The sequence below is a fragment of the Stegodyphus dumicola genome, chromosome 3, assembly GCF_044657685.1.
Source record: "Stegodyphus dumicola isolate Sdum_Otavi_A_Nest chromosome 3, ASM4465768v1".
Classification (NCBI taxonomy): domain Eukaryota; kingdom Metazoa; phylum Arthropoda; class Arachnida; order Araneae; family Eresidae; genus Stegodyphus; species Stegodyphus dumicola.
The window spans coordinates 168,456,795-168,479,324 of NC_140770.1; the positions used below are offsets into that span (position 1 = coordinate 168,456,795).

At 34.6% G+C, this 22,530-nt stretch overlaps 1 protein-coding gene across 2 annotated transcripts in view; it reads left to right on the forward strand.

The window, feature by feature from the left end:
• Nucleotides 1-3,962: 3,962 nt before the first annotated feature.
• Nucleotides 3,963-22,530, forward strand: part of LOC118185319 (uncharacterized) — a 212,121-nt gene continuing 193,553 nt past the window's right edge. For both annotated transcript variants that reach the window (XM_085813592.1, XM_085813594.1), the window contains exon 1: nucleotides 3,963-4,281. The gene's annotated coding sequence lies outside the window, so the exon portion shown is untranslated. The remainder of the gene's footprint in view (nucleotides 4,282-22,530) is intronic.

Sequence of the window (22,530 nt, forward strand, 5' to 3'; positions counted from 1 at the left end):
TATCAATCATAATTAACCAACGATTCGCACAAAAGACTGAAATCCGTCTTCCGCAGTGAAAGAAGATTTAATTTCCTACGTTATATGAAGCTCTACCCGCCCTAATTCTCCGTCACTTCAAAGAGAAATTTTAGGTGTTGGCATTTTCGAAAGAAATTCTGTCTTGATAAAATAAAAAATTCTTGATAATCTAAAGACGTAACTTTTCTGCTTAATGAAAATAAAACTAAATAAATGCTTTGTTTAAAATCTGACTTAACTATTAGTCAATAGTTATTGACTTAACTATTAGTCAATAGTTAACTAATGATTATTACTATTAGTCAATAGTAATAATCATTAGTTAGTAATATAGATTTGAAGAAGTCTACAGTTTCACTTATCTGGGAGCGGAGATGAATTGTAAAAATCTGATGTGGACGCCACATGACTTCCTTGTATAGCCTATTAAGTTACTCACGTTTTTTTTTTTTTTTTTTTTTTTTTGCATTTTATTTAAACTTAAAAAACCAAATACAGTTAAAACAGCTAAAAAAAATACAATTAAAATTAGAGTTTCTACCCCCCCCCCCCAAAAAAAGCAATTCGTCCAGCGGGCAAGAAGGCAGACTTTTCGGTGCACAAAACTAAAAGTTTACTTTTGGTGACTTTTAGTAAAAAGACATTGAAGATGCAGAAACTGAATTCATCTATCTACCTGAGTTTCAAATGTACATTCGTTACGCTTAACTTGCCCCTTAAACTTTTAAATTGTTGATAATTCTACAGCTATTGCAAGCAGATTAACTAAAAGCATAAAAAATCTAACCGGAACATAGAAACCACATAATTCAATCACTTTTAAAGCAAAAAATGCGGAATTTACCAACACATAAGAATAAAAATCTAAGTTCATCCAGCCGGGAAGAGAAGGAAAATAAATACATGCAAGACCATCAGGAAAGAGGAACAAGAGTAAATAAATAAATAAAATGGCCATTAAAATCGCTAATAATTTAAAAATTAAATACTTAATTATTACCACAATTTATAACAATTATTAAATTAATATTTATAATCAATTTCTTATCTTTATTATTAATTGAACAATAGTTATTAAATAAATTATAATTAGTCAGTGAAATAACTAAATAATTAAAGATTAAAGTAATTATGTAACTAAAATTAAATAAAATGTACAGAGATAAACTAAAGTTTAATAAGCGATTTTTAATCTAATTTTATTGCTCGAAATAAAATTTTCGAGATCAGATCTCTACTGAATGTATTGTTCAGTTATATAGAAGAATTGCAGGAGCGTTCTTATTTATTTCCGGTGCGCTTCGTCTAGATCTATGATTTATCCGATAAACTAAAAAGTACCGGCCATTTAAGCTCTGAGTTCTACTAACTGGTTGCACTGTGCGTAAAAAGAAAGTATTTCGTACCTGAAAACTGGGTATGAAATATGTGGAATTGATCTTAACATATTTTTTTTCCATTCACTTTATTTTTAATTTGCCGTTATAGGAAAAACCAGCAACAATCATAAACCCCTTTGAAAAACATTTTGTAGATTCTTTGAACCACGTTTTAAGATTTTTTTCCTCCTCTTCGAGATCAACCAACGACCGAGCGGTCGTTAAACGCTGGTAGTTCGGCCCGAAGTTCTAACCACGCGAATGGGTTGGATGCATGGGCGTTTTCGTGGTTTCCCCATGTGTAACGTGTATACGCGCCAGTTTACCGTCCCGCACTTCTAATTTTAGAAATTAAGCCTTGGTATAAGTGCATCAAGACAAAGCAAGCAACCATACGTCAAAATCCACTGTTAATTTCCTGGAAAAAATGTAACAAAAAACGGGTATCAGTGCCATACCCTTCACTCATACCCTACTAAATGTCTTGATGTATTTATCATGCATGGATTTTTAATCTTTTGGACTTTTTAAAGCGGGTTGTCCAGAAATCGACTTATAACACTCTTTGGACTCTTGTTCAAGAGGAATGGGAGAAAATGGTTCTTTCAATACTACCAAAGACTTTATTTTCTTGTAAATTACGGTGTAGAAAGATAGTTAAGAATAATTGCTATTAAACAGAATAATTAAAACACGCAATTTTTAACTAAAATATTTCTGTAAATGCAATGAACATCGCCTAAAAAATTTACGAACTGCCTTTGTAGTTTAGAAAAAATATTCTGATGTAATGGATTAATTAGCTAGCGTTTCTATGCAAATTATCATAAAATGTATTCATCAATGTGATTTTTTCCTAAAAGACCTACTACGGAACTTAAATAGAATTCGAGTACAACAAGCGTGTTTTCACTTTTCAAATTGTATCCACCAAATATTATCGCCCTGTATTATATTTAAAGAAATTAAATAATGAAGAATCTGCATAAATGTATGTATGGTTCTCGCATTGTGGTAAAACAACCGTAACTAGAGCCATCCAATTTCGAATGCCGTAATCCTACTGCGAATATGGGCATCTGGAAGCCTAAATTTGAAATTTGGAATTTCTTTTATTATCGATTTCATATTTTGTAAAACTTTAAGGAATTTTTGATTAACAAACTCAAGGATTTTAAAGCGAGCCGTGGCAACGTTGTGCAGAAAAAAAAAAATTATCTTCAGCGTGTGTGTATGTGATTATGGCATAGCCTCGAGGGCTATCTGCCTAAAGAAAGGGATGTCTTCGTGGAGGACTTTCTAAGGGAAACTGGCTCGTATACACGTTAAACGTGGGGAAAACCATGAAAACGCCCATGCAGCCAGCCCGTTCGTGGGATTCGAACCTCGGACCGAATTACCAGTGTTCAGCGACTTTACTTTTATCTCCAGCGCGCGAGTCTCTGTATGGGAAACTCGATAGCTATGCTCGTTTAAAAATTATTTTGCAATATTGCTCTTGAACTGAATTTTATGGTTTAAGTGCGAAGAACATGATATTTAATAAATAAAGGTAACACACAAAGCGTTAAAGAAAGTCCCTTTTGGGCGCAATATAAAATCTGAAGGCTTTCAGATTTTTTTTAGTGTTACTTTTTTTTATTTGAATAAATTAAAAATTAAAATCATTTCTTATTTCCAAAGTAATAAAATGTATAAGAATAGTAATAGCATCTGAAAATTTGTAAATTTCTTGTGCGAAAATTCTTCCGACATGTCAAACTTCATAAAATTATAAATAAAAGAACATTACCTAATAGTAATTCACAAAGGAATATCAAAAATTAGCTTAAAATCAATCTCGATTTATTCCAATTTTTTTTAACTGACCTCTCATGAAGGCCAATAAATTCGACTTTTTGGTGCTATAGAATCTATAAAAATCTCAAACATTAAAGATTTTTTGGTCAATATTTGGTGAATGCGAGTCGAACCGCAACCACATCATCAAACCGGGGCAGTCCGTCATCACCGGAACAACACGTTGGTGACGGGCAGTCCCAGTCAAAGGATACATATCGTCATTATCATTATATATATAATACTCAAATAAACTATCTATTCGAGTGGGGGGGGGAAGGGAGTTTTCCTTTCTGAGTAAAAGAAAGATTTCAAGTGCTGTGTTATATAAAGGATTTGCAGAATTTTAACAAAGTGATTGCTTTAGGAAATATGAAACATTTTAGAAGCTCGATAAAATTTAAGTCTCGAATTGCGATTATGTTATGCATGCTTCTGAAATCATGCGATATTCGTCAAATTAACAGAAGTTTAACATCCTAACGTAACAGTCAGTGTTACGATAAGTCTAGTAAAGTTAACCATCTTCTAAAAACTGCGCGGCTCTCTCTTCGAAAACCGCACGCGCCGCTACGTCACAACGCACGCGCACGGCAGCATTTTGGGAACCGCCCACAGAAGACCGGAGGGGGGAACGAGAGGAATCCGGCCAGATCATGTGACCCCTTCACGTTGAGGCTCGACGCCGCTTCGTCGAAGGATTCGCAGGTGTACAAACACTTGTTGTCATTTAGAACTCGTGTGGCGCGTAGCGAACTGCTTTGTGAGTTTTCGGAGAGTGAGAGTCAGTGAGCGAAAGAGAGATTCGTAGCAATTTTTTTCTCTTTAATTTAGTTCGTAATTTTTTCTGATTCGTTGCTGTTGTTAAAAAGTCTGGTGTGTGACGCGTTTGCTGGACCATTGTTAGGATGCTGTAGTGATTTAGGTGAAAGCTCAACCGTTTCAAAAAAAGTGTGTTTTTATAATCCCTTTCCGAACGGAATCGAGTTTGAAGAAGTCAGCAGAGCCGTTATTTTATTTTTCCAAGAACTTTGCTAAGCAGGTAAGCAAACCTTTTTTGTGACAACGTTTTTATATGCGTAATCGTATGCACTATTATCTAAATAAGAAAATTACTGTTAATTTAATGAACGTTTCCTAATATTGGTGATAATAATAACAAAAGTAAAACATGCTAGAATTTACGATTTATGACCAGTACTTTATTTTCCAAGAACGTTTATTTATCAGAAAGAGTTTTATATGAATTTCTAAAATCTTCCCACTTTCCCTCAACGTTATAAAAAATTTAACGTGGATTTAAGGAACGTTTACTAAAACAAAAACACGTTAGAATTTATGATTCGTGGCCAATATATTATTTTCCTAGAATTTCTACTAATTTGGCAAGCGAGCGTTTACGAGCAAGTTTAATGCATAATATTTTGCATTATTTTCCATGAACAATTTTTATATGAATTTCTAGAATTCTCATATTTTTCTGTTATTCTTGAAAGTTATAAAGGAAAATTACTACGAATTTACAGAACGTTTTCTAATAATAGTAATGATTACAAAAAAATAGTTAGATTTTACTGTTCATAACCGATATATTATTGCTCAAGAACTTTCATTTGCCAGACTTGCATAATCATATGCATTATTTTTCACAAACAATTTTATATGAATTTCTAAACTCTAAAATTCTACCATTCATCAAGCATTATAAAACTAAACTATTATGAATTTACGAAATGTTCTAATAATAATGAATAACATTAGGATTTAAGATTTATGGCTAATATATTATTTTTAAGAATTTTCATGAAGGCTCTTTTGTGCCAAATGCATAATCTTATGCGTTATTTTTCATTTTCATGAACAATTTGTATATAAGTTTCTAAAATTCTGCAACTTTGCTGCTGTAGGTCACATGCTATAAAATATTGCTATGAATTTCAGGAATGTTACCTAATAATAATATAATGATAAAATTAAAACCCGTTAGAATTTACTAGTCATGCAGATATATTATTTTTCAAGAATTTTTATTAACCAGACTTTATGCCAACTTAATGCATAATCTTATTTGTTATTTTTCACTTTCATGAAGAATTTGTGTATGGATTTCTAAAATTCTGAAACTTTGCTGTTGTCGTTCAGATGCCATAAAATATTGCTACGAATTTAAGGAACGTTTTTTAATAAAAATATAATGATAAAAATGAAACACATTAGAATTGACTAGATATGCCGATATATTATTTTTCAAGAATTTTTATTAATTAGACTCTTTTGTGCCAACTTAATGCATAATCTTTTGCGTTATTTTTCATGAACTATTTCAGTATGAATATCTAAAATTCCGAAACTATGCTGCGATTTATCAAGGTTGTGAAAGCAAATTACCTCGAATTTACGGAATGTTTAGTAATAATAATAAAATATACGTTAGAATTGATAGTACATAGAACATGAAAAGCTATATAAATTTAAATGCGTGCGTCTGTCCGAATACATACATATAAAATTTATAAAGAAAAACTTTAAAATTAAGGAATTTCCAAATTTATTTAAACAAGACTTAAAAACTAAAATCCTGCGTTATTGATGCAAAGATAAAATTTAATTGGGATAAAAAAAATTATATCCTATGAAATGTGAAGTGAAATTATAATAAATATATTGTGGAAATTAAAAATTGGAATTTGTAAATAATAGAACAGTTAATAAAAGGCAAAAATAAAGACTAAAAACAATGTAAAAATAAATAAGGACTAAAATAAAGTTTGAAAACAATAGTATTATTGCTTACTCGGTAGAAAGATCCCGAATTACGAAGGGGAATTGGTACCTCTTCATACAAGCCCTCAAAACAATTCATGCGAAGCTCTCTTCCTATATATATTCATAATACAAGCCAGATGCGATATTTAAACAATGCATGATTGCTTTCTTACTGCTAAACTGCTGAATGAATCGGTTGATTGAACTGTGGTGAATGTGTTCCTGACAGAATTGTTGTATGAATAATCATTATCGTCTTTGAAAAAGTGAAAAATTTCATATACAGCGTCTCACATTGGTTTTCGGACGCTTTTGTTTTTCAGTTTTATTCGCAAATGTCTTACGAAATATTAGCAAAATGACTTTTTTTTGACATATACTACTGATCATCTAATTTAAAACCTGTTTGTTTTGAAAGAAGTTATTAAAAACGTTTTTGGTTTAAAAAAATATTCAGAAAGCTCTAAAAATTAACTCACATACGTATTCTAACACTTCAGATTAACATTTTGTATTTAATAAAAACATGAAAATTACGGGACATTCAATATTTCGTTGGATGTTCTTTATCTATAATTACACTTTTCGTATGTTTTGGCATGGATTCAACTAATTTTTTCGTGTAAAATGGTTCCATTTTTTCCATTCCTTAGGATAAAAAATTTGGAGCATTAAAAAAATTAAATTCCAGTATAATAAAAGTTTATCCGAAATAACTGAGAAGTAAACGTTTCGGATAAGTCATAAGAACCTCAGCAATTAAAGGTCAAAAATAAAATACATACTATCGCATTTTGTTTAGAGAAGATTTGCATTATGGTATCGTTAAGTATTCATATGCTTTAAAATAGGGTCCTCAACCAAGGGAGAATTCTGCGCTACGGGAAAGACACGGTTAGCTTGACTACACCTGCTTCCTGCTATGCTGTAAGGAAAGGAAAAAAAAAAAAAAAATCTAAAACGAAATAAATGTACACACATTTTTCGAGTTTTGAAAAGGAAGAGGAGGGAAGGATTTTCCAGCAATAGTCGAAGGGGCACATGGGACGAAACAGGCTAGAGAACCATTGGTCTAAGCAATGAACAATCTACCGAGTTGCTTCCTAGCAAAGCATAGGAGCAGCTATGTGCCGCCACATTTCAGGATCATGTTTATATGAAATTTATATGTAAGGCATAAGTTTACATATTTACTAATTTTTGCAAATGATATTCTGAGATTACTTGTTTTTTTATCAAAAATAAGTCCCACCAGTAGCCGAGAGGTTAAGACGACTAAGTACTGGTAGTTCAACCTGAATTTTAGAGCCAGGCGAACGGGCTGGCTGCATGGTTAGCTTTCGTGGTTTCTCCCATATGTGACCTTGAATACGAGCCAATTTCTCTTAGAAATCCATCCACGAAGGTATCCTTTACCTTAGGCAGATAGCCTTCGTGTGCTTTGCCATATTTGAGGAACCTTACCGAAGCTCATCTAAAATATATATTTACAAATAAAACATTAAAATGTAAGAAGAAAACTGTATAAAAAAATTTTGATGTGGATACCATGCGACTGTCTTGCCTATTAAATTATACAATTTTTTGTTACACCTTATTTAAAGTTATTTCCTCTTATTATTCTAACTTAATTAACCGATTCCTTATGGCAAGGTGAAAATGACATCAAAAACTGCAAATTTTGAAATTAAATATCCAGTCAGTATTTGTCTTGTGGGAGTCAAACTTCTCATAATTTTATTTTTCGTAACGAATGTAAAACTTGCCAAAATATATGTAAGGGGAATTGGATGACCGCATTAAAAGTTAGATTTCATCATTTGTCGAAATTCAAGTTTTTATTTTTGCATTTGATTTTGCTAAAATACGAGTATTTTAGGCACTTAAAACACTTCAGTAATTGGAAGTATATGACTACGATTCAACGACTGCGAAAGTAAAGGTCCGGTAAGGACTTTAAGCCGTGTAAGTGGTTGGGTGTTGTATGTATATGTTTGGTTTTGCGGATTGCAATAAAAAGGGAGATGCACAACTAGATGTTATGGCAGTCCATGCGCAAAATTTCAACGTTCTACGGCCAATCGTTTTTGATTTAGCGTGATACGTGCGTACGTATAGTCACGAAAAAATACTATCTTTTCTAAGTCTTTTACGGTTTTCCATTCTACAGTTATTCCCGAAATTGGTACATTTAAAATTCTGTTTTGCTGATTTAACCGCTTCCCTTGCACATTTTTTTGAAAAAAATTACAAAAAAATCATCACATTTTTTTATTTTATTATTAAATACAGGAAAACGAAACAAAACAAAATATATAGGTTTTGAGTTGAATTTTTAATTTTTTACAGGTGTAAAAGCATTTATTTTTAATATTAGTTTACTATCCCGAGTTATCTCGGGCAAATAAAAAAATTAAATATTAGTCGTTGTATGAGAATTTTTGAAACAAGGGACAACACAAAGTGATACCTGACTTTCTATACACTGGTAATCTGGTCTCTTTTCTTACTGGCTTACCTCTGGAATTTCTTTTACGGGAGCATAGAGAACAAACACTGTCTCATTGGATTTGATTTTTTTTTTCAGTAACAGGAATAACATCTGGAAAATGCCTTGAGGTTATAATCACTATCTGAAAAATCATCGCTTTCGCTATCTTGTATCATCGCCATTATTTTACATTTTTCAATGCAGCTATCTTTCTTTTAAATTACTAATCCACAAGCCGACGTATACTAGACAATAGGAAAAACATGTGACCAGTCCCGCCAAAAGAACCGCGAAACCAACAAAACTTGGCGAACTGCCGATAAAAGCTGAATATTTCTTTTCATTTCCTCCAGACCGAGTAAAACCGGGATAAAACACATCGTACTGACTAATTCTGCTTTGCCCGAGTTTTCTCGGGATAATAATTAACTGCAATATACACGAACCCGGGATAACTCGGGATAATCAGGCAAGCGGTTAATATCGCTGTCCATTTTTTTTTTCTTTTTTTTTAGTAACTGAGAAACGTAGTTTGAACAAAACCAAACTCAAATATTCCATCTTATCTTGAAAGTTTCTTAAATTTGTATGACCTATGATTATTGTACCTTACTTGGTTAGCTAAGAGGGGATTTACTGTAAATATATCATGCTGGAGATGGTGTAAGACTTTATAAGATATATAACATATTTTTCTTACCTAAAAAATTACTTTAAAAGTTACGACAAAAAGAGCTGTTCTTCAGAAACGTAACTCAAAGATTTTATACAAGCTGCATTTTGCTGGGGCATTGTTCTCTAACCAGCCTGCTGTAGGGAGTGGATGTTACTTGGGTGTTAAAACACCTGCTGTTTTTCATTCTTTGTCTCTTATTATTTTTTTTTTATTGGAAACAGCAGTGAGTAATTTTAGCTTATCAAAACTAGTTCTGAATTACAATTTCGGAAGTAAATTTTACTCTGCTTGTTGGCGAAAAAGAAGATACGTGAATGTGAACATGACTGGTTTGGAATGGATTATTTATTATGGCAAAGTGTACTAAGAACTATCTGCTCAAAGGAATTCCTTCGGGGGGGGGGATTTTCTATTGGAAACTGGCTGGTATTCATGTCAGACATGGTGAAGATCACCTTGCAGTGGTTGAGGAGTAAAATCGCTAAACACTGGCAGTTCAAGGTTAAATCTTAGCGAATGGGGCCCACCAGCGGCCGAGCGGTAAAGTCGCTGAACACTGGTAGTTCGGTCCGAGGTTCGAATCCCGCGAACGGGCTGGCTGCATGGGCGTTTTCGTGGTTTTCCCCATGTGTAACGTGTATACGAGCCAGTTTCCCTTAGAAAGTCCTCCACGAAAGGCATCCCTCCCCTTAGGCAGATAGCCCTAGTGTGCTTTGCCATAATTAAATTAACCAAACTTAGCGAATGGGACGGTTACGTTATTAATTTCGAAGATTTCCTCCATGTGTAACCTTAAAACAGAGCCAAAGCTCACTTGAAAATCCTTCATGAAGGCATCTATTTTTTGAGCAGGCAGTACGCTTTGGCCATAATTCGAATAGTTTGCAGAAAAATCAATGAGATGCCCCATGCAACCAACTCTTCTGTCAGGATTTGAACCCAAGTTGAATTATCTGTATTCAACAGTCTTGTCCACTTCGCTGATAAGCCCAAATTCATTAAAGTTTCTAATTCTTGAAAAACGTTTCATATCAACAAGGTAAAATATGCTTATATGCCAAAAACGTTAAATTGTTGCCAATATTTGCAAAGATACGAATAGTGAAATGAAGAACTTGAAAATTATCCATTCATTATTTTATAGCCCTCCAGTGCCGAGCGGTAACGTCGCTGAACACTGGTAGTTCAGTCCGAGGTTCGAATCTCGCGAACGGGCTGGCTGCATGGGCGTTTTCCTGGTTTTCCCCATGTGTAACGTGTATACGAGCCAGTTTCCCTTAGAAAGTCCTCCACGAAGGCATCCCTTCCTTAAGGCAGATAGCCCTCGAGTGCTTTGCCGTAATCTAATAAACCAAAACCATTATTTTAAGCTAAAACATGCAAGATTATTTCGGTAATTATTATCAGCTCCGCCACAAAAAGTCGCCAACTCATTAGCTACTTTGTGAGTTGACGAAAATCGTTTGTTTAGCTATTTTTATGGCTCATTAGGGTTGTTCTGTTTATAACTTCTAATAAAAGGGAGGATTTTATAATAAATAAGAGATTATATGAGAAAAGACAGAAGTCTGTTTGCCGATATTTACGTTTTTACAGCCAGTGGATAATGTGGAGTTGAAATGACAAATATAAAGGATATAAATCCACGTATGTAGTGCACGCATGCATGGGTTTACGGTTGTGGTATGCATATATATATATATATATAAAAAACCACACACACGGCAATTTTACAAGATTCTGAAATCGAAGGTTCAGATAATCAGGAAGTGCTAAAAAATTTAAATAAAATAACAGATTTTTAGCAGCATTTTGAAACAAGCGCGGTTCTAAGAGGTACGGAAACATACTCCGATTCTTGTTGTCGTAACACCTCCAATAAACATTTCAAATGTCGCTAACACGTAATAATATTGGCTAAGATACCTTCAGTTTTTTTTTAGCCCAAAGGGCTATTGGTCTCCAAATGGCATTTTGCGTCGTTTCACTTTCTGCGTTGATTCTCTTTTCAAGCTATTGCCACCAAATATTATTGCCTATATTTAAATAAACTGAATAATGAAGGATCTGCATGAATGTTTCTCGCATTGTGAAAAAGCAAAGGTACCTAGAGTCATCTAATTTTGAATAACATAGTCCTCCAACCAAACATGGGTACTTGGTAGCCTGAATTTCGAATTTGTTTATTATCTGTTTCAAATTTTGTAAAACTTTAACGAATTTTTGATTAACAAACTCAACGGTTTCAAAGCGAGCAAAGGCAACACCGGGAAAAAACCTTTTTATGTCCAGTGCTCGAAACTGTGTATCGAGAATTCTAAAGATATGCTGCTTTTAAATATTTTGCGATATTGCTATTGAATTAAATTTTATGTGGTTTAAGTGCTAAGAGCATGATATTTAATAAATAAAGGTAACACACAAACATTTTTAACAAAATGTTGAAAAACATTATTGGATGTAATTTATAAAATGTGAAAGCTTTTAGATTTTTTTTTTTGGGGGGGGGGATTTCCTTCTTGTGACTTTCCATGAAAATTCGCATAAATAAAGATCGACTAATTTCAACTTGTACCATCAATCAAATCGCCTCATAATCTTTGTGTAGAGAATTGTTTGGCGCGTGCTGTTTTATAACAGAAAATATCCGCTATTTAAGTAAACAAATAACTAAAACAGAATAACATAATTTGAGAATATTTCCTTGTCAATACTTATTTTGTAAACAAAAGCCCTGTTATGAGAGAAAAGAATAACAGTTAAAAGTTAAAGTACGATTAGCAACCACAGCAAATATAGTAGCTTCGTTTTCAGCCTATACATATATCTTTAGACCAATTTTTTTTCTTCCTATTTTGATCCATGACCCCCTTCACCATTGCTAGAAGATTATTAACCCGTTCTTTCTCAATCTCCTAATTTGCATATACATTTATTTAGATTATTTTAACGCGTTTTATATTAAATTAAACAACAGTATAGGAATGATAAATACCAAAACTTAGAGTATTTATATTCATAAATTAAATCGAAATACTTAACAGCTAAATAAAAGTCTGACCACGTTCCCTCGCCTATGAAATTATCAAGTCCCCTCCGGTTGAGAACCCCTGCTTTAGAAAATTGCTTGGAGTATGTTATCGTATAAAGGAAAAGATCCAAGTTAACTAAATACTTATGATAGTTTCTTATATTTAGAAAAGATTTACGATATTACGAAAAAGATTCCAATTTCATTAATTTGTATTTTATTTCAGACCTGTGTGGTAGTGTTTGACTTTGTTACGAAACACTTCCTTCTTTAATTCTAAGCACAGCGTAAAAATAGAAACATTTAAATCAAAAAGTAATATTGTAATTAAATCGAAAGACTTTCAGCGAATCAGCCACAATTCGCTGATTTTACCTCATCGGAATGCTGTTACAGTGCTTTCCCGTCGCCAGTCCACTCGAATCGTAGTGCGTAACCTCATTCTGCGAAAGGCTCGTCCAACAGACCCATTGACTCGTCAAACTACATTCACTTTTTTTGTTGGTCTTTTCTTTGGTCAAACAACCGGGCCGCAGCGCTCGACAGGCAGGACGTTCCATATCAGACTCAATAAAAGGACTGGGCGTTGTTTCGACGGCCCCGACTCTTGATTCATCTGATGGGGTTGGATGGACACTTTCGGATGTACATATGCATACTAAGCACGATCGCATCGAGGGAAGATATGACTCTTGTGGTTGTCGGTTCTAAATTGTAACAAGTTTCATTTACTTGATTATTTCTTTAGTCATACGTGTGATTACGACAGGCCGTTGACCTGCATTTTTCATCAACGTAAATGAAAATCTGATGCAAAGTGACAGCTTTTAAAAAAGCGTAGAAGTGATACGATTCCACCCCACTAATAGTTATTGTAATCAAGCCTGTTGGAAAGTAGCAACGTTAAAATAACTAGTATAAACAGTTTTTTTTTTTTTTTTTTAGTCCAAAGTGAGCAATTTTGCCCTGAAGGACTATTAATTTCGTTTTGACATTTTGCGTCGAAAACTTTAAAAGGCTGTATCACTTTTCAAATCGTTGCCACCATAAGTCTTATATTTAAAGAAATTAAATAATGAAGAATCTGCATGTATGTATGTATGTACGTTTATCGCACTGTGATAAAACAAAGCTACTAGAGCCACCAAAATTTGAATAACGTAATCTTTCATTGAATATGGGCATGTGGAAGCCCGAATTTGAAATTTGTTTTATTATCGATTTCAGATTTTGTAACACTTCAACGAATTTTTGATTAAAAAGCTAAACGATTTCAAAGCGAACAGTGGCAACACTGTACTGGGGGAAAGCATTTTTATCTCCAGCTCGCTAGTCTCTGTATCGGAAATTCTAAACATATGCACATTTTAAAATTAATTTGCGATATTGCTGTTGAACTGAATTTTATAGTTTGAGTACGTAGAACATGATATTTAATAAATAAAGGTAACTCACAAAACGTTAAAAGAACGCCCCTTTGAACGTATTTAAAGTCTGGAACCTTTCAGATTTTTTTTTAATATGTGATTGTTTTTTTAAGAACAAGAATATTGCCTCGTGTATGGGGAAGGGAAGGGTGCATACTATTCCGTAGGAATCGAGTAAAACATTTTCTGTAATGATGCATACTTAAGTTTGTGCATGATACATGTGCGTTTTATTCATATAGTGTTGTATTCTACATTAGCCCCAACAGAGGCTGAGTGAGTAAGACCACCGAATACTGATAGTTCGTCCTGGGTTCGAACTCGAAGGCGAATGGGCTTGGTGCTTAATAGGTTTTCGTGGTTTTCCTAATGCTTAACGTGAATACGAGCCGGTTTCTTCCAGAAGCTCCTTCACTAGGCGTCCTCTTATTAGGCAGGTGGTCCTCTTCAGCTTTGCTATAAACCAACAAAACTATAATTTATTTTCGAAACCCCAGTTAAACTGTTAGGTAATATGAATACGGTAAAGTACAGAAAGCCTCTGTGCCAAATGGGAGGGATGCCTTTGTGGAGGCTTTTCTAAAGGAAAGTATCTCGTTTCTACGTTACACAGAGGGAAAACGTAAGCACTGATGCTAATAGTTCTTTCGCCTGGGTTAGAAACCGGGTTGAACTATTGTTCAGCAGCTTTAAAGTTGGTATTAAGGGATAACAGAAAATCATACAGCGCCGATAACCAAACATTCAGGATATTTAAAACTAGATTGTATACGTTTTGTAGCATGTTTACTTTAAAGACTATGGGATGGCAGGGATTCTTGTTTTTGTTCCGCTCTTGAATATTTTTCAAAAGGCAGTATTTTCCATAGAAACTGTTTGTTGCATTTTACATGGTTATAAAAAACACTATGGACGGATCCTTTTTATTTCAAAACGGATTGCGAAATGGATTCAAAAGCTACTTTTCGTGACGTCTGTCCGTCCGTCCGTGCGTATGTATCCCGCATAACTCAAAATCGATTAATCGTGGAACTTAGAAGATTTATGTATATGGATTGCTATAACATCTAGTTAGGCGTCCTTACGCGAGATTTGTTTTCGCTAGCGTTGGTTGTAGTCGTATAGTGTTTTAAATAACGAAAATATTCATATTTTAGCAATATCAAATTTTAAAAACATTTTGTGGACAAATAACGAAATCTAACTTTTAATGAAGTCTTCCGGCTCCTGTACTTATATTTTGGAAAGTTTAATACTCATTATGACAAAATAAAATTGCATGAAGTTTTACTGCCGTTCAACAAAAATGAGCAGAATGCTTAATTGCAGAATGTGCAACTTTTATTGCCTTTTTCAACTTGCCTTAAGGGATCGGTTAATTAGAATAATTTGGGGAAATAGGGGTAAATGAAGTGCAACAAAAGTATGTATAATTTAATAGGCTGTACAAGGAAATTATCTGGGTTCACATCATATTTTTTTAATGGAAGAAAAAGTACAATACTAACAGCTAATTTATAACCATGTTTATAAAAAAACAAATGTGATTCATTGAGAATCAATGTGGTGGGAAGAGATTACAAACGAAAGCGCAGATGCTATATGTGTGTTGTTACTTCTCGTTTATCTACAAATAGGGTGAAATCGCTCTGCTTGTAATAGTTTCATGATCAGGTGACAGTTTCAGGATCGACGGGATAATACGTAAGTACCCATTTTCTCGTAATAATACGTAAACGCCTACTTTTTCGACGAGATAATACGTAAGAACACCAAATTTCTGAAGAAACCCAACCCTTTCTTTCTCATTAGCCTCGCCCCACCAACGACCGGGAGGTCAAGTCGCTAGATATTGTAGCTCCAATCTGCGTGCGATTTCAAGTGAATGGCTGGCTGCGTGGGCGTTTTCGTGGTTTTCCCCATGTGTAACGTGTATACGAGCCAGTTTCCCTTAGAGGCATTCCTCCCCTTAGGCAGATAGCCCTAGTATGCTTTGCCATAATTAAATAAACCAACCCAAACCAAATCAGTTTCCCTTAGAAAGTCCTCCATGAAGGGAACCCTCCTCTTAAGCAGATAACCCTTGCGTGCTTTGCCATATTTTAATAAACCAAACCTACTCAATCAACCTACTCCATAGGCCTATTACGAGTCGTTATGACTAAACGGAGAAATGAAGGTAAACTATAAAGTGGGTAAATCGAGGTGTATTCAAACACGTGTGTGGTACGCGTATGTTTGAGGTGGCTTTCGGCGTGCGTATTACTGGCGTTACTCGAAAGTACGCCAGAAACATTCCAGTTCTATATCGTGTATTAAAACCTCTGTTGCGGATAATTGAAAAGTAACACAATATTTCTAATAATCACAGTCTTATTTGTGTCTAAGAACGATTGAAAGAATATTTCGAATACCCTTTCAAAAAAAAAAAAAAAAAACTGAAGTTACACCAAATCAAATGGTCAACTAGGACGAAAGAAAATTTTTTATAGAGTTCTCATGTCCGGAAAAAAAGTGTCTCAGAGCAGGCGTGACGGCTGTCTTAATATTCCCCTTCCACTGTTTATTTGCCGGAACAGAACTTTTTGTACAAAAGGATCAACAACCAATTCAAATTCTGTTTCTAGAGTTCTAGTTTCACTTTTGCGATCTCTTCGTAGGTGTATCTGTTACATGTGCAGAGCGGTGAGGTTATTCAATAGGCTTGCTGGGCTGACTCAAGCCGATTTTTGTTTTGTTTAATGACCTACTTCTGGAAAAGAAACAATCCAAATGTCAGAAAAAGTTTAGTTTTTCTACTGAATGACTGGTGCTTTTAGACAGTTATTGAATATCGTAACTTTTTTTAGAGTTTCGTAGAGCAATATTGGAGAAGATTTAAGCAAATTTCGTGATTTTAGCCTAATTAGGATGATATAGCGTACGAAAATAGTTGACATTTCTAGGTTATCTAGTTTGAATATGTGATCTTTTACGATGTAGCACAGGAATATTCCGTTCCTAGACCTAAATGCTAAGCGAAAAGCAAAATGTTCTTGTTTATGTTGACAGTGGCTGAAGCATTATTGCTTATAACGATCTATTGTATTTATTTTACAACATGCTAACAATAAATGTGGATTTTTGGTATGCAACTACCTATCAAAAGTCATCTATGATATTATCCTGGATCATAGGCGTCCGCGGAAAGTTTCCTTCGGGGGGGGGGGAGGACAAATGTTGAAAATTGGATTACATTAATAAATTTTTGTGCGAAGTAAAGGAAATATTGCAATCGCAAAAAATTTCGGGTTTCATATGTCAACGGAAATATCCATTTTGGCCGTTCCCGAATTCATTTGGATGGTTTTTTTTTTTTTTTTTTTTTTTTTGCTTTAACCCTGTAAGTACGGACAGAATAAAGGACACTTGTCGAAAACGGATTGAAAAAAGGATTTAAAATGTATTCAGAAGATACTTTTTCGTACTGTATCTTGCATAACTCAAAAATAATTAGTCGTAGAACGTTAACCTTTTGTTTATGGAGCTGTATCTAGTTGTGCACCTCCCTTTTTTTAAAATTGAAATCGTTATATATATATAAGAGAGTTAAGAAGGTGAGTATATATACATAATAAGGTGGTTATATAATATATATATACGTAATTTAGTCTTAAAAAATTCTTTAAAATGTTTTTAGGATTAATTTTTTGGATTGTTAAATTTTTTCATGTTTTTAGATACTTGTACTTAATTTACATATTTTTTCTGAATTTGAATGATATTGCAAATTAGTTCGCAGCAATAATTAATCTTTTATTTGTATACAATTGAATTTTCATAATTTAAAATTTAAATTAACTTTATATGAATGAGAGAATATTTGTTAAATTCAACTTATATGCATAATAATTTATTTTCTAATAGAATATTTAATATATTATCTTCTTTGACAAAAGTAGTTAGAATTCTATTAAAATGAAGTAACTCATTAGCATATTTTAAAAATTGAATCTTGAATAAATTTAAAACGGAAACTTTAAAAATATATAATTAAAAGTAAAAATGTAGTCAAAAACCAAGTGTACGTTCCGTTGTTTAAAAATAGTGGACTGTAAATTAACTTGATGTTACTTCAGTATAGAACTCAAAAAACCTCAGACTCCTAACGTTGACCGAAACTTCTTTATTGACTTTCAAATAGTAAGTTAGGCGAAGAGGAACGGCGAAGACCACACAAACTCCGACTTCAGTGGCGGCTTACCAACACAAACTCAGAAGAACCTCCGCTTAGTTGAAACTCCAGTAATTCACAGCAACCTCGAAGCTCTAACCGCGAGCTTTAAAACCCTAACAAATTTGCGTCTACGCCGCTCCTCGGTACAAAGAAAGAAATACAATTTGCATAACATCGAACATACCCCCAGCCTTGAAGTCCCAAGGGGGTTCAAACAATAAATTTAAACTGTTGAACTGCATAAACCTGAAAAAAAAATTAAAGTCTCTAAATCAAGAATTAAATGGCAAAGCGCATAGCTTTGCTATAGGTCGTTTTATTTCACCATTAGACGTGCGTAAACTCACCACTCGAACTTTCTCATCCAGACCGGGATGCACTTTAATAATTCTACCTAATTTCCAACGTAGCGGAGGTAGATTTTCGTTCTTAATAAGAACCATATCACCAATCTTCAGGTCTTGTTGTACCTTGCACCACTTGGGTCTCTGCTGCAATCTAGATAAATACTCACTGCTCCAACGATTCCAGAAATGTTGAAATAACCTTTGCACGTTCCTCCAACGGTCACTGCAGCTCATGGTTTCTTGAATTTGGTTAGATTCTGGAATAGCGCTTAAAGCCGCTCCGGTTAAAAAGTGTCCTGGTGTTATCGCCTCCAAGTCGCTACAATCACTTGAAGCTGGTACTAAAGGCCTAGAATTAAGACAGGATTCAATTTGGGTTATTAATGTCAAAAATTCCTTGTATGTTAAAATAAGTGTTCCTAAACATCTTTTTAAGTGATGTTTCATAGACTTGATACCCGCTTCCCAAAGCCCTCCAAAATGAGGGGCAGAGGGAGGATTAAACAACCATTTAATATTTTCTGAAGAAATATAACCCTGTAACTGTTCATCACGTTGAACAATAGAAAAGGCTTTCCTTAATTCTTTATTAGCTCCTATAAAATTCGTTGCACAATCACTGTGAATTTCACACGGTTTGCCTCTACGAGCTATAAACCGCTTAAGTGTCGCGAGAATGATTTTGTTGAAAGATCTCCAACTAATTCTAAGTGTATTGCTCTTGTAGTAAAACAAATAAATAGACATACATTACACTTAAAGATTTTGACTCCTCTACCAGGACAATATTTAACGTTAAATGGTCCTGCTAAATCAATCCCTACACGAGAAAAAGCTCTACTTTGAGTAACTCTTGAAGCGGGTAAATCTGCCATTAGCTGAGTTGCAGTTTGCGCTCTAACTCTACGGCAGATAACACATTGGTTTATACACTTTCTTATAATATCTCTAGCATTCACAATCCAAAATCTATGTCGTATGACAGAAGTGAGTAGCTGCGTACCTGCGTGAAGATACGTGTCATGATAATGCTTAATAATTAAACGCGGAATATTGTGATTCTTAGGTAAAATCATAGGATGTTTCTGATTATTTGAAACTGCAGAGTTTGAGCCTTCCGCCTACACGCATTACTCCCGCGGAATCCAAGAAAGGACTTAAAGACAGTAATTTACTTGATGTCTTCAAAGGTTTACCAGATTCTAAACAGAATAATTCTTCTGGAAATTCGGCTCTTTGCACAATCCTAACAATCATAGATGTAACTTCACAGAATTCTTCAGTAGATAAATAACCCTTTATACGCTCTGTAGGTAACTTACTACAATTATTTCTAAATCTTAAACACCACGCTAACACTCGACATAACTTTAACCATGATGAAAATCTTGAAAACACACTAGGCTCTTCAAATTTGGAAGCATTTGAACTGAAACTCTTTTTCAATTCCTTCAACATAACTTCACCCTCTAATTCTACACTTGAATTTTGCTGTACATGAATTACGGATTCGTTTAACCACTGCGGTCCCTTCATCCATAACTCACATTGTAGGAATTCTGATGGAATAAAACCTCTGGTCCCACAGTCTGCAGGATTTTCTTTCCCAGCAACATAATTCCATTGAATACCTGGAACAGCTTCCTGGATTTTTGCAACTCGATTTGCTACAAAAGGTAGCCAACGGCGAGGTTCGGACGAAACCCATGCCAATGTAACCCGCGAGTCGGTCCATGCGTAAATATTGTTAATAGGCAGTTCTATGCATGATAATACTGCATGTAAGAGGTTTGCTAAAAGTAACGCAGCACACAACTCTAGTCTCGGAAGAGACTGGGTTTTTAAGGGCGCTACTCTGGTTTTCGATGTCAGAAGGCTGACTTTGACTGACGAATCAAGGTCGATTGTACGGAGATAGATGACTGCACAATAAGCCTTTTCTGAAGCGTCGCAGAAAGCATGGATTTCTATCACTACTGCCTTCGGACTCAAGACATACCTCGGAAATTGTAAGCATGAAAGTAAGGGTAATTCTAGATAGAAACGCTTCCATTTTCTACTTATTCTCTTATCAACGAGTTCATCCCAACCCAGCTGTAAGTTCCATAACTCTTGTAATAATATTTTCGCGTATATTATTGTTGGCGCTAACCATCCCATTGGATCAAAAATTTTCGCTACTTCTGATAAAATAGTCCTCTTAGTAAACTCTTTATCACTTATGCATACCGAAAAGTGAAGCGTATCACTAGAGTTGTTCCAATTAATTCCCAATACTTTTACTTTCTTGTCACTGTTTATTTCAAGAGAAATATTGGATTCTCGTAAGCACTCGGGAATATTCTCTAAAATAGCTGAATTGTTTGAAATCCACTTCCTTAAGCGAAATCCACCCCTTTTCATCATTTCATGCAACTGCTGAACTAGAACATTCGCTTCCTCTTCACTTTGTGCCCCTGAAAGTAAATCATCAACATAAAAATCACGAAGGGCAATTTTTGATGCTAAAGGAAATCTAACTTGTTCATCTAATGCAAGTTGTTTCATTACTCTAGTAGACAAATATGGCGCACAGGCAGTCCCATATGTAACTGTCACTAATCTAAATGTACTCAAGGGCTCACTAGGACTATCCCTCCAAAGCATTCGTTGCCAATTTGTATCTTCTGGGTGGACACGAATTTGTCTGAACATCTTCTCTACATCGGCACATACTGCAATTTTGTGAGTTCTAAACCGTAGAAGAATTGGAAACAGCTCTTGCTGAACTCTTGGCCCAACCATCAAAATATCATTCAATGAAAGACCCGATGTCGTTTTAGCTGAACCATCGAAAACAACTCTCAGTTTAGTCGTAGTACTTGATTCCTTTAATACGGCATGATGAGGCATGTAATACGTAGAGTCAATAAGAATCTCTTCCTCAGGCACTCCCTCCATATGTCTCAGCTCAAGGTATTCCCTCATGAAATCCTTATACTGTTCATATATCTGAGGCCTTTTTAGAAGTGAATTTTCTAAAGATTGGAATCTACGCATAGCTAATTGTCTGGAATCTCCAAGCTGAGAAGGCGGAGAGTGAAACGGTAATTTCACAGTATATACCCCACTTTCCTCTCTCGTATATGTAGATTTGAAATAATCTTCACATGCTCTCTCCGATTTAGTAAGCATGTCAAACGTAGGTACAGCATCCAATTTCCAAAAGTCAGACAGCATCTGATCAGTTTCCACTTGTATATTATTAACATAGATAGTAGGATTAATTTCTGTTGAATTATTCACACTACCTGAAATAATCCATCCTAGTTCAGAACGAGAAGCTACCGGTTTACCTTCTTCGCATTTAATTATTTCTCCCTTTAAAAGAGGTAAGGCAATATCTACGCCTAAAAGTATATCAACAGGCCCACTTTTGTAAAATGTTGGATCTGCTAACATTAAATCATTATATTCCTCAACGTACTTCTTATCCAATGTAAAATGCGGCAAAGTTCCAATAATTCTATTGATGATAAATACTGGTGTTTTAAATGACACTTTCGCCGGAAAATGCGGAACGAAGTTTATTTCCGTAATTCCATTAGTTTTCGTATCCAAAGACCCTAAACATGAAATAAAAACTTTGGCATTTCTTCTTGCTAACCCTAGCCTTTGTACACAATCTTCTGAAATCAAGCTTGCTTGACTGCCAGGGTCAAGGAGAGCTCTACACAATTGGTATTCACCCGATGAATCTAACACTTTAATAACAGCCGTACATAATAAAACTTCACTCTGAAAGTTAAAGTCTGAAACACAAGATTTAATTACTGGACTAGAACTTGCGATATTCTTCCCTGACCCAGCCGATTGAGCGCGAGGTTCTGGCCCAGGGAAAAATGGCTTAGCCGTCACTGATAATTCATTCGAACTGTTCGAAACTCCTTTAAGTGCCTTTGGTTCATTTTGAACTCTTTCGAAATGCAGTAGTGTGTGATGATTTTTAAAGCACTTTTTACATTTATGTGTACTTCTACACTCGAAAGCTTTATGGTTTGAAACCAAACAAAACAAACATTATTTCTCTTGACAAAATTAACGCGTTCCTGCATATTCAGATTTAAAAACTTATTACATTTAAAAACTGAATGACCGGCTTTACAATACGTACACTGCGCGCGAATCTCTGAAGCCAATGAAGTTAATTTGTCTTTTGTAACTTGTTTTTTAACACCTTGCGTTTTACCTGCTTGCAAGGTTCTGGCATGAGATTTCAAGAACTCTAGCAGATTATTAAGTGTTGGTATTTCCTCACTCTTTAATGTTCTTTCCCACCATCCTCTCGTCGAAGAATC